This window comes from Dermacentor albipictus, chromosome 2, assembly GCF_038994185.2.
Source record: "Dermacentor albipictus isolate Rhodes 1998 colony chromosome 2, USDA_Dalb.pri_finalv2, whole genome shotgun sequence".
In the NCBI taxonomy this organism is placed as follows: Eukaryota; Metazoa; Arthropoda; class Arachnida; order Ixodida; family Ixodidae; genus Dermacentor; species Dermacentor albipictus.
The window spans coordinates 1,070,795-1,084,420 of record NC_091822.1 but is presented as its reverse complement, the minus strand read 5'-3'; the positions used below and the strand labels follow the sequence as shown (position 1 = coordinate 1,084,420).

The following is a 13,626-nucleotide window of genomic DNA, read 5'->3' as shown; positions in this document are numbered from 1 at the left end:
TTCCTTTGTGGTTGGTGTATTTTTTTTGTGCAGGTGTCCATTTGGAGGATGCTCCATAGCCTACCCAATGAGCGAGGACTGCTGTTGCACAGGAAGTTGCTTGTCAAGGTTCTTTGTGCAGTCATACTGCGCTTGACAATCATAGTGTGTGTATCAGATAGTACTTACCACGTTGCCTCTCGTACCATGCAAGGCAATTCCACTCCTGTAACTGGTACATCAGGCTTGTGCAGGGAGATATTTGTGTCCAGATGTATGAACATTTTCTTGTCGTGTGCATATTTGCCGTCAGATCCATGATGCTTGTATAGATAGCTGGTTTATCTTATAATTTGACACTCGCTTGTGCAGTTTACTGTACAGCTCAATTATTGCAAAGCGCCAAAGTTATTTCTTATGCACCTTTGATACAGAGCAGTGGCTTCACTCCATGTGACTCAATCGTTTGGGGTCGTGGACGTTTGTTTCGTCGTGCGCAACATGGGCTGATGCTGCAGAGGCTTCCTGTCAAGCGTGTCAGCAAGAAAGCCACCATGACTCGCATCTTTAATTTAGTTCGCTCTGATGACTGCTCATCGTTTTCTTTTTTCATGAAATTGTTGCCGAGTTGCCGTACACCAGGACGCAAACATACTGCGACACAGCGTGTGCTAGGCCCACATTGTTTGATGTAAATCTTCCCACCACCCCTGCAGTCTGCTACTGCACAACTTTGGTGAGCTGGTATTTAGTATAAAGAGAGAGCCTGAGCTTGCAGCATGGCATTACAGTACTTGTGTTATTGTGATGGCAAGAGTCGGTAGTTTGCGTCATCTAATTCTCCTCTCTGCGTGTCCAGCACAACAGTCCTTGTTCTAGTGTTTTATACTTTATAAAGAGATATATTTTTATATACCTGTCAAAAGAAGTCCCTTTTTTTTTTCTTTTTTCAGCGAAGCTTTGTGTGGTACTGCTGCATTTCTTAAATTTAAAATGTCAGGCTGCTGTTTGCAGCACATTCCGTTATTGCAACAGGCCACATCGGGAGTGATGCTTGTGGTTGACTGATTGATACATGCTTTTAGTGTGGCCGAATGTTGTCTGCTGTAACCTGGCTGTTTTGCCATCTAAACACTGCATAAGCATGTTGTGTGGAGTGTGTCTGTTTCTAGTCACTCTGCTAATGACAGACGGCCATTGCGTGTTAATGGCACATTGTTTTATAGCTCCAGTCAAGCGAGCTGTCAGTGAGACAAAACTCCCGCAGTGAACTGCATCGCTAGGTCATGAAAAAATAAAGCACACTGACAATTTTCAACGTTTGCGTGTGCCATATCACAAGGCAATTCGAACATGAGATGGAGGTTACTGAATTAAAACACTTGGTAATATTGCACATAAAAAAACACAGCATCTGGTCTTTCTTGAGGCACCCCAAAACGAATCACAAGTTGTGTTTTGTTTCCTTGTGAAGAACTTCATGGAAACTGTTGGAAAGCAGGGTAACATCTTCATCAGTACACAATCATGCTCACACTTATGGTACCTTTTTTATAATTAAAACACCAATGCTGACGCTGAGAAAAAAGGGTGCAGCTGTGCTGCAGGTAAATCCCTTGAGCAGAAAAAAGACTGTTTTTGGTTGTCCCGATTAGGTCAAATTAAGTGGTCTTATTTCGATGCAAGCGCACTGCTGTTAAGTAGCAAGAACCTTTGGCAGTCGTGGCATAGTGTGAACTTGCCATGGGATTCTTCATTTGAGAACCTACGACAGGCAGCGGAGAAAGTTCCCAGTGAAAAAGCGCCTGCTCTATACCGTTGGCACCGATAGCAGTCTACCCGTGCTGCACCAATGACCATGTGATGCGGTGCTGAGCCATGTGGATGCACAATCCCGTCTGTTGAACAGATTGGCCTTAACAAGCTAATGAAAACCCACAAAAACCACCTGCGATAAAGCTGAACAAAAAGAAGTTTCCTGGAATGAAACCAGAAAGCAAGACTTTCAAGCAGTTAAAGATTGACATTAAGCACAGTACGGCCTGCTAATAAACTGAAAACCTCATTGGTATTCAAGACAACATAACTTCACTATTTCTTTAACTTCATAGAGAAAAAACAGTTGATTCTACTCTACAGACATTCTACATTAAAAAAGAACACACATTTTCCAGACCTTCTCACATGAATAGAGTTAACGCTGGCATACTAATATTGTATTCCAAGTGTCAGCCGTACTATACATCTTGATTCGTAGGTGCCTAAGCTACTGATAGCTTTTAACATTCTTTTTTCATAATGTGAGTAGGCTCCCGAGTATGTGCAGCACAATCTTTTTCCTTTTCTTTTTCCACAAAATTTCTTAGCTTATAACCTTGTGTTAGAATTTCTGATATTCGATTCAACATTCGGCTTGTTTCTTGGTCAGATTCGATAGTCAATTCAAAATCTACTATTCGGTATTCACACACCCTTAATTTTGACACTTACAAAATCAGTGTTGTCAAGAGAGAGAAAAACAGAAATACTTTGATATGAATAGATAAAAGTGATGCATTGGAGACACTGAGATAATAAACCATATAGCTTCACCTGAAAATTGCCTTTTGTGTCACTTTGAGCACAGCCAACCAAGAGTCACCTCATCATCAATAATCTCATAATAATAATCAATAATATATAATAATCAATAATTTAATACAGTGAAACCTCGTTAAACCATAGTTGGCCAGAGCTTGGAAAAAGTATGTACTAAACGGTAGTACAGTGAAAACTCGTTAATTCGAACTTCAATAATTCGAATTTATGGATAATTCGAACTGTACGATTTGGTCCGGCCAAGCTCCACAGAAGTCTATGTATAAGAAAGTTCGTTAATTCGAACGCGAGAAGGTTCCCTCACGGATAATTCGAACTACACTCGCCTGGCACACGGCCATAGAAACACGCCTACTGCCTACACACAAGGCTGTATTGCCGCTGAAACGGAGAGAACGGCGAGAGAAGGCAAAATCGGAAAAAAATCTAACGGACGCGGGGTCAGCCAGAAGGCAGCGGCGGCTGCCGCCTTTCCGTTCTACGCAACCTCCGAGACTTCTAGCCCGTTGCGAATCTCGGAGGCTTTGCAAATCTTGTACTGCTGCTAATGTGCGGAGATGGCACGGCAAGCGCCAAAACACAGCGAATCAAGTACGTCGCAGCTGCGCTTGCAATCAAGAACCAACGAATCAGGGCCTTCGCCACCTTCACATGTTCAGCGTTTTTGTCTCGGCAGTCTTCATCAGCTGTGCACCTCTGTTTTCAGCTTAGGAGGTATCGGCCCTCACGATTCATTGTGATGGTGTTAAGCCTCGGCTAACGTTCGTTTCGGTGGACATCGGTGGTGTGGCACAATCGGACCCAGAGCTTCGACTTGATCACTTTCTGACACGCCAAATTTCTGACATGCCCTACTGCTTCCAAATTGCAGTGTACTGTTGCTCTCCTTCACTTTCGTTAGTTCGAACTTTCGTTAATTCGAACTGAAGCGGCTTCCCCTTGCGGTTCGAATTAACGAGCTTTTACTGTACTGCTTAACTGAAATAGCATGAGATCACTCACTTACCTGTCGTAAATGGAACTCGGAGAGATGCAATGAAAGGGGAAGAAACATGCAGTATTTATTCACTTCGCGTTACAAAAGTTATTTTCGTTTGATGCCACGGCGGCCTAACAGCAATGACCGCAGCCTCAAACTTACTGAAGCTGCGAGCCAGCTTTCTGGCCAGCCCCCGCTTCTCAGCAAACACTCGCATGGCCGATTCCTCATTGGCGTTGCATATTCTCTGTGCACGGGCTCGGTAGTGTTGCAGGAATCGTGGGTGCCTTTTTCTTTGCGGGGTGCTGTTCTCGTCGCCACGATTGCAATATTCATGAGGCTGACGTAACGCGCAGCTTCTGCCACTGTCGGGCCTGAATCGCCCGTGCTGTCACTTCCTGTGTCGCCTTCATCAATGTCGCTAGGCGACACTTCGGCAACAACAGAGACAATGATGGCAAAAGTCTAACCTTGCAGCCAACATCTCTTCGCGGTTGCAGCAGTGCCGCCAAGCAACTTTTTCGCATTCCAAATGCCTCACACTGTAGTCAACAGCAGATCCCTGTCGCGTGCCAGCACCGACTTCTTCGTGTTACGTTCGATAGCACGAACAATGTCTAATTTTTCCTCTACGCTGAGCACCCGGCGTTTTTTTTTTTTTAATAATTCGAGCTTCAGCAATAATGCGAGTCCTTGCTTGCATGACGCCACAGCGATCTCTGGCACGGCGTTGAAATATGTTGATATGACTTCACGCACAAGGCGCCTGGAGACCGTTCTGATCTCTGAGGCTTGTTGTTCTGCCAGGCCGGCCGATGGGGACGGCGTACTACCGTGTTTGCACGACGAAAAGTGGAAACACTGCGTGTTAACTGATGCGTACGCAGTAAGCTGGTATGGTTTATGCGGGCACAAAACACATTATGTTCAATGGCCGGAATCGGAGATTTGACTTTACTACCTTTAAAACGGAACTACTGTTTAAGCGAGTATGGTTTAACGAGGTTTTACCGTAGATTGGTTTGTCATAACAATGATTACTTGTATTCACTTGAATCCTTAATGCAACCTTGGTACAACTGTTCTATGAGAAAATGTTCCAAAAGCCAGGGGAACTCATGCTTCAAAGTGTTGTTTTCACTGGCTTTACTTAACAAAAACGAGACAGGGCGGCGACGTCGCACCCGTATCAAGGAACATCTAAGAGATGCTACGAAAGCCACCCATGCTACACGTGCCAAGACAGAATTGGTAGATCATTGTTTATCAAAGGGACACATGTTTGATTTTAACAATGTAACCACACTAGCACGGGAACACCGATGGGGCCCAAGAAAGTTCGTAGAATCATGGTTCATCCGTCGTAATCAATCTTCATGTAACTCTAACCGTGGCCCCCTGCCGGATGTTTACGGCAGTTTCATAGATAAATAGGATGTATTTCTCATTTGTTGCCATTGTGTACTGACGATGCCACCCGCATAGGTGGCGAAACGTCTATGTTTTTGTTATTTTTTGTTAAGTAAAGCCAGTGAAAACAACACTTTGAAGCACAACTGTTCTATTTTCTCTTAACTGGCTACGTGGCTGCACCACATAATGTTCTCCGAGTCGTCAGAACATGCGCAGCCAGTTCCACCAATACCCAAGAGCTTGTCAACTTAAGCATTTGGTGCCTGATGTCACAGGCAAACCTATAATGATAATCAATTTGCTAATACGTGCCATGGCATAGTGAGATACTGTCTATCGATTGCGCACATTTCTATTTGCATGTGCTGCAACATCTGCATTTCCCACTTTCATTTTATTCTTTCCACTTTGCTTGGTATTTTTACGTAAGTACACTTGAGACTTGCAATTCTTCAAAATCTTTATTAATGCAGGTAAATTGAAAAATTTTAGTTAAACCACTTGTTTGATCAACTTCAGATATCTTGAGATATCAACTTTCGATAATACAAAAATCAGTGCCTATGTTCACAAAGCTTCTCTTACATGAGTCTTTCCTCATTGGCCAACCTTCAAGCAGAAGCCAGCCATGATGATGATTGAAGTAATAGCGAGAGCGTAGCTAGACACTTCCACAGTCAACCTCCATCAAATCAATGCTGACGGGACCAATGAAATTGAGTTATTATCGACAGGTTAAATTAAACATCAAAACAATTAGAAAACGTCAGAACACCACTGATTCATTTGGCAGTACTTGCCCGATTCTAATACGCTCCCAAATCAAATACGCTCCTCACACATTCTTCGCTATTGCAGTCTTCCATCTCCCGCTGCACTGCGCATTCACTTTCATCATTCGCTTGGTTATGAGGTACGATGCCGACGCTCGCCACAAAACAGGCACCTGAGAGCTGCTCTGTAGAAAGTGTACGCTAGAATCGGGTAAATACAGTAATTAGACATTGTGGTCTACTGTTCTTGGTTAAAAATTTTCCTTAAGCAGACTGAAAATAGGTGTTTTCAGTGGGTGTTGATGTGTGTTCAATGCATTCATTGTCCCCCAAGCTCTGCCAAAGCAGACGCTGCCAGTAAAGGGGTCACTACAGGGCTCGGGCGTGTGCATGCCGACTGTTCGTGTTCAAACTATCCAGCAAAGCCCAATTTTAGGATTGAAATAAAAATTTTTGGCCCATTGAAATGCATGGGGGCCCAGGACCTTTGGTCAAAATCAAATTAACCGAAAAACCCAATTGACTGGCGTTGAATTCAATAAAATAGAAAATTGGACGAGTTGGTAAAACTTCATGGTAGCTACAGGACGACAGACGTAGACAAAAGGAATAGAAGGGGACGCAGTACAGCACTGTACTAGCAACTGAAGCTTTTTGGAAGAAAACATCCAATATATAACGCGCATCACATGATGCAACCCCCCCTCCCCCACTGGCATACACAAATACACAATCAAAAGTAACCTTCATATCACAGATGGTGCATGTTTCAACGATGGTACACATGTTATGGCTTACTAACCAACATAAACTATGAGGGACAGTCCAAAAGTAAGTTTCATCCTTTATTTTCACACAAACTTTATTCCCCCCCCCAAAAAAAGCACCTTGGCATCATTTTTTCACATAGTCGTTGCCGACATTCAAACATGTCGTAGGGTGCAATCAGTTTGCAGAAACCACTTGAGTGAAATTTGGTGCCCTGCAATGCAAGGAATTGTAGCACAGCCTGCTGCACCTCAGCATTGTTTTGAAAGTGACATCCCAAGGGTGCAGCATTCAATGCAGGGAACAGATGTCCGTTCATACCGGATAACGGCACGCACTTCCACTGGCGAGACCAACGGTGTCAGCACACGTCTGTCTGCCATTGCGATTTGTACTCGAATAGCTTCGGGCATGCCGTTCAGCTGGTACTCTCTTCTTCAGCGCTCTGCGCATGTGTCATTCCTCCCCAACTGATGCTCTTTCTGTCGTTGAACCAACAACGGTTGTGGATTCTTATGGCAATGGTTTGTTTCATCTGTTGTACCATCTCCTCTTTGAAAAAATGACAAAACTTACTTTTGGAACGTCCCTCGTAATTGCATGAGGCAACTCGGTGGCTTTACCCAGTGCTGTATTGCGTCCCCTTCTATTCCTTTTGTCTGCATCTGTCATGCTGTAGCTATCGTGGAGTTGAATTAATGGAAGTCTACTGTAGGACTTTTGTGAGTACTAGCTCTGGTTCTTAGGAGTCTGAAATAGTGACAGTCAATTGTAGTAAAGGCGTGCTTTGTCAAATGGCATGGAACAAATCTGCATGCATTTGTAGGAGTTGCTCTGCAAAGCTGTGATGTTGCATCTGCAGGAACATGTGAATGATTGTTGAAAACATGTGTCCTTATTGCTCCTGTTTTAAATAGGGCTGTTTGCATAATCAGACTTTTGAATAGAATCGAGTATGATTATAAAATTTACTGTTTCACCACATTTTAAAACAATGTACAAGAAAATGTTTCAGTAGAGCATGTATGGCGAATGTAGCTCATTTATGTGAAAATATCATTTGCAACATTTCAGAAAACTAGGCAACTTGTGAGAAAAAGCGATCAGTTCATTACAATTTTTGTGATCAGAACAGTTACAGCAGTTACAAAAATAAAATTGGAACCACACACCACTTCAGGTTAAAAAAAAGGCTAAACTTCACATTTATTTCTTACCAGGGAGAGTAATATTGGTACGAAGATAGCAGTGAATGAATTAATTGATTAAAAGTAATTAGTGCATTAATTCATTTGCTAAACTATCCACAACTGAAAACTCCCTCCAGCACATCGAAAATGCCATTATGGGCTCTATGTTGGGTTATTAGCACACAAATCGGACTTATTATAGGCATCAAATTTAGTGTGTCAAAAATGATGCACTGAATACACTGGCTTTGTGGGGATTTCTGAAGCGACTAGTGCAAGAGTAGACACAGGGCAGCCAAAAGGACGACAAGGACAAGTGCAGCGTCCAACTGGTGTTTATTACAAAAAAAGGTTATGAATGTATACTCTTGCGCACTTGATGTAAGACAACATGGCTGTCACAAGCAGACAAGAGCGCACCATGGCGGAGCAGGGCTTAAGGTGGTCTCCCACAGACAGTCCCCAGGAATGCAAATTCTTTAGCGGTCAATGCTATGGATTGTTTTCTGACGCAGTTGCTTTCTGCGATAGCTGGTGACTCAATGATGAGTCTCGTGTTTTCCTGCTTGTGCCTTGCTAGTATGGTTTTCCAAAGAGTGGCTAACACTTACATTGGGAGCAATGGATCTCAAGGAAACCTTCTCTCCCTTTTTGAACTTTCTGATTGGGCTCCTGTAGTCTCGCGTTTAAGCACCTTCCCGTTTGTCCCCCGCAACACTGTCTGCAGGAAATAAGTATGCTATACTCTACTCCTCTTGAGCATTCTACGAAACCCTTTCTGTGTACAATGTTGTAAAATTTTGACTGTCTGCTGACAGTGCTGGTTTTTGCGCATAACTGGGATAACTTGTGGGGCACGGAAAAAACGACCGAAACTCCCGCCCTTTGGCCAATTTCCTTTAGTTTATGTGAGATGGTGTAGATGTATGGGATGACTGCTAGATTCCTGCAAACAGCATCACGTGGGCCGGGAGGTGCATCAGAAGACTGCAGCTTCCAATGCAGCGTATCTGAAACAGAAACAATGTGGCTGCTGGGATAGCCAACAGCCTTCAAACAAGCTATCTGCGAGTTGAAACTCTTGTACTGCGTGGTAACAGCATTTTAGCGAGGCGTTTTTCAAGCATGCTTGAACAATGCGCGTTTAACGAATTTACTATGAGCTGATGCAAAAGGCAGCAGGGGTTCTTTAGTGCAGGGCTCATATTGCCAATGGATGTGCTCGCCTAAAAAGGACAACTTGAAATCAAGAAGCTTTGAGGCACCATTCTCGGGACGTTTCTGCGTGAGAGTGAGAGGTTACAGGCATTTGCTGAACAATGTCAGTCTCTGCTGGAGGGATGAATCAAAACTGGCATCATTGTGGTCTAACAGGATGAGGTAATTGTGGGGATATAGTATTTAGGCAACACTGAAAATTAATGATCGTGTGGGAAAGCAGTTAGCAGTAGCACTAAACTTCCCCACGTAGTGTTTTCTACGAGCAGTCTCAAAATACAGCACCCTTTACTAGTTATCACAAAAAATATCAGTTCTTCCACATATCTTCTCAGTAAATGGAGCCTTTATGCAGTGGGAGTGCCTCTTACAACAGAATCATTATTCATAACAGAAGTTGCCGGCGTGGCTAAATATTCACATCCATAATAAGCAGCCATTACGTTTGCTATGTGATGATGTCTGCTGTACAATATGTTCGGATATGAACAAATATTTCAGTTTCGAACATGAAATTACCCACTGGCAACTTAAATTGAATAGGTAAGACTTCTTAATCCATATTCATAATTTTGTTCCTTCACACAAACCCTACATTTAACATGAAGGCTGCCCCGGTGTCCGCGGCTAAAGCTGTGTCCGTGATTGTTGCCCATGTGATAAGCCATTCTTTTGATTTTTTGTGGACGTTAACTGTCAATTTGTGCCGCTATTCATGCTAAAAGCTAATGTCGAGCCCACTTGCGATTAATTTGGTTGTCATGTAGGATTTGTTCATTACATCTGAGTATTTGCTGAAAGTGGACTCTTTTAAGAGCGCCAAGAATGTGTTGACAACATACCATTAAAAAAAAAGTGGGTGAGAGTTGGCATCACATGTTTGCTTCTGCGACATTGGTTGAAGCTGGATAGCTGGTGGTTTCTTGGCCATCTTCTACTAGACTTCCGCTACTGAACACTTTTTGAGACCTTGGCAAGTCTCAACTCTCTGTTCAGTCATGTTGCATCTTCTTCAACCTTCGTATGAATAGTGCCCACCACTCTTGTGTTTGGGGGCAACAAGAATTTTTTACCTCATTGATTTTTCATGGAGATAACATTTTCTACACAACAGGAAACCGATCCAGATTTTCACAATTGCCCGAGGGGAATTAACTGCCGTGGACATGTTAATAGCAAGTACTCAGTTCCAAAAATTCTGCTATAGACCTAGCTGCTCTAGATCTGCTTTGATCATCTTTGCAGTCAGTGGCAGCAGCCTCATATTTTTTTTTTTAATTTTATCATTGTTCACAAATACCCAAGTTTCACAAATGGTGCATTCATTTCTGCATGGCTTCGTGCTGTCAAAGGCATTGTCAGCACGAGGACAGCCTGATAACGAGCATCGGCACATGTTGCTTCCTGGCAGTGTTTACTTATAGAGACACTAAAGGCAAATACTAAGTTGACGTGGGCTTTTTAAATACCATGACAGAAACCTTGCAACATTTGTTTCGCACCAAGAAAAGACTTAGTTTATGAGAAAATTGCATCTGAAGGGCCCGAATGCCTTTCTCTAAATTCACATCTCCCACCACCCAACCGGGGGTGTGGTGACGTCACATACACCATCACCACCTTTTGCTGCTATCAGTGAGGAGTAAACTTCTGCCCGACAAACGTCGCTGTTGAGCCACGGCAGAGCGGTGGATTCGCCGCTGCAGCTGCTTTTTTGCTCAAGTGGCATAGACCATTCAGGCATCCCGCAACATCACATGGAAGGTGAATTCTCTGCTACGTGCAGCTTGTGCGAGTTTCGCGAGCCAGCAAAACCAGCGCAGCACCACACGATAACGAAACTAGTGTAACGTGAAAGTGTGTGCGGCGTGGCGTCAGGCAAAAATGAAACCTTTCGATCAAGCGCATCATTGTCAAGGGTCATTTTAGAGTTCTTTTTACTGAAAAATGAAATAGAACTGGACAAGTAGCATTTTATTTAATCTTATAATACAATACAAGGATGTTTCTTGCAACGAATGGTTGAGTATTAGTGACAAAATTTAACTGAGGAGTGCTTTCATCATCGGGCAAGTGCTTGAATGTCCCGGGGGAGTCTCTAACCATGTCCTGCATTTACCCCAATTTCTCTATTATTAAGGCTCTGTTCACATTAATGTTGATGCCTTAGAGATTCTTGAGCACTAATCTATCACTTTAGGTTGGCTTAATATTTGCCTTTATTGTCCCTTTAATGCCTGCAACCAAAAATTTGTCTTCAAACACGGTTGAAAATGTTTGTTTGAACAAGCAATAAATTTAATAAAATAAAAAGAAATATTTCTGATCTTACCACAAGCTTTTCTTCAGCATATTATTTCAGAGTGCTCTGGCAATGTTATAAAGTTGTACGAGACAGTAGGATAAGCAAATAAAAATGATGGTGAGAGACATTGTAGTACTAATTTTGACCACCAGAACATTTTTTTCTTCCCTTAATGGCCACAGAAAACTTGGTCTGCACGCCAGTGTTTTAGCATTCTATTCCTGTTGTAGCATGGCTGCTGCTGCTGAAAATCACACAGCTTGTGATCTCCTGCTCGGAGGACATTCGAACGTGATAGCCACCACAGCTTGTAATTACATGCAAACAGCAATGAGGAGAAAAGGGGCAAATGTCACTTCACTAGTCAACCAAGGTAAATTTTGAACACTTGTTCAATAGTCGCAAGCCTGCACATATTTATCATCTGATGCACAGCATCGTTCATATAGTGCAGATTATCATGATTGTGCTGCCTTCTTTCATAACAATAGAGCATGTGTTACAAGAATGGCATCGTAAGTGAGCTCAAAAAGTAACACTGCACACTTTTCTTTGTGTTGTTATGGTCCTCTTGAATACATCGCACATTTGAGGTGGCAACCTCACTCAATTTACAATTGAACATTGGGCGGGTTGGGTTATCTTTATAAACAACGTGAAAGGGTAACATAGACAGGAAGACAACACAAGAGTGTGCTGTCATGCATCACCTTTCTCCATGTTTAGTTCTTTTGCATTGTCATTGAAATCTACCTTGCGTTCAATTTAGTCTCTCGTTTTAAGCCTTGCAAGTGTAGCAAGAAATATAATGACCCTTTCGATTGTACAGAACATGGTCTCTTGGTGCTGGTGGTCGACGTGCAACATTGTTTTTGTAATTGTAAACGTTCATAAAGATTTCAACAATGACACCTTCCAAGTCCTGATTGTTAGCAATAGATTGCAATAGTGAATTCTCGGCAAGCTTAGTTTGTGCTTTGTGCACAGTTTAACACAGGATGGGACTAGAAGTTTTTTGTGGAAAACTGCAGTATTATTCACGGTCACTTGGTTGCCAATAACATTCTGGGCCTTGCACAAGCTGTGTATGCAATAACTTGTTCTGATTTTTCTTTTTCATTATTGTTGTTACGAACATGTGTTGTGCACACATGTGAATGACATGTTTTGTTGTGTTAATGGTGCTGCTGTTTTGTGTTCGGCATTGAGAAGGCAGTTGTTGCTGCATCTGTCATTGTTACCATTTATAGCAGAATAGTTGTCTATCTCCACTTTTAAGATGTTTGGTTACTTGGTTTACAGAGCTTTTCCAAAATACTGTTGGCTTAGTGGTGGTAGTAGTGTTATGTGTGTACTCTGTAGATATGTTCGGCGATAGGAATGCTTTGCAGTCCATAAATCTGTGGACACTTCTCCAGGTGCACAATGTGCTACTTATGATGCATGTGCACTTCGCAAGGTGTTGCTGTGCTAGTGTATGTCTCCATGCTGTGTACAAAAGAGAAGAAAGGCTGTGTCTAAGCATTGACGAGAAAATAAAGCTCATAATAGATAAGTGGTGTTATATCTTGTCTGTCAATAACTCATCCTTTGACATGAGAATTGAGACGGGCTCTTGTTTGCAAAAAACAGCTGAAGGGAATAGCTAGTAGTGTGCATCGCTAGGTACAAGAAAAGTCGGCATTTATATTCCTGCATGTTCCATGTGCACGAATGTCATTTTTGCCCGAAAGGCAAAGCTTCGATTGTAGTAGCAAATTATTAGGCAGTTATATGAAGTAAGGATTGTAATTGTATCAGCCATATAAACTTGTAAACATTTGCTTACTAATTAAATTAACACTTTAACCCCCATATTGATTCCAGAAAAATGTACCACTCTCTAAGTTTTATATTTAGTCAAAATTTTTTCTGCAAGCTTTTTTTTTTTTTTTCAAGGTCCAGTCAATCTCGAAATGAAAAGCACAGTGAAAATCCGATAATGCTGTGTGCAGATATGTTGCACAGTGTCCCTAGTACACGCATAAACGCAGCTCAAAAAATAGTCTCCTGCTAGGTGTGAAGTGCATGCTGCCTTTCGATTTCTGCATGTTGATGGGTGCAATGCAGACGAAATTCAACCAATGAGTATTGTGTACAGTACAACTTTAATGAGTGACAGCAAAGTGCGGCAATGGTTGAGTAACTTTGAAGCAGGATGCACAGACGTTCGTGATGCAGGCGGGCAGGAAACGAGTGTCAACCAACGACTTTGTTCAGCGGGTGGATCGGGCAATTTGAGAAAATCATTGGTTCATAATTTCTGTGTTGAGTGATTCATTTCCCAAAATTTCACGGTCAGCTCTCATGAGGTAGGTTTCCAAGATGCCGACTGACAATCACAAAACGCAGCGAATGGTGCAG

At 42.4% G+C, this 13,626-nt stretch overlaps 1 protein-coding gene across 1 annotated transcript in view; it reads left to right on the top strand.

Annotated features, from left to right (window-relative positions):
* sea (mitochondrial citrate transporter scheggia) overlaps positions 1-12,778 on the top strand; it is an 88,306-nt gene extending 75,528 nt beyond the window's left edge. The window contains exon 8 of the transcript XR_011511934.1: positions 34-12,778. The gene's annotated coding sequence lies outside the window, so the exon portion shown is untranslated. The remainder of the gene's footprint in view (positions 1-33) is intronic.
* Positions 12,779-13,626: the final 848 nt, after the last annotated feature.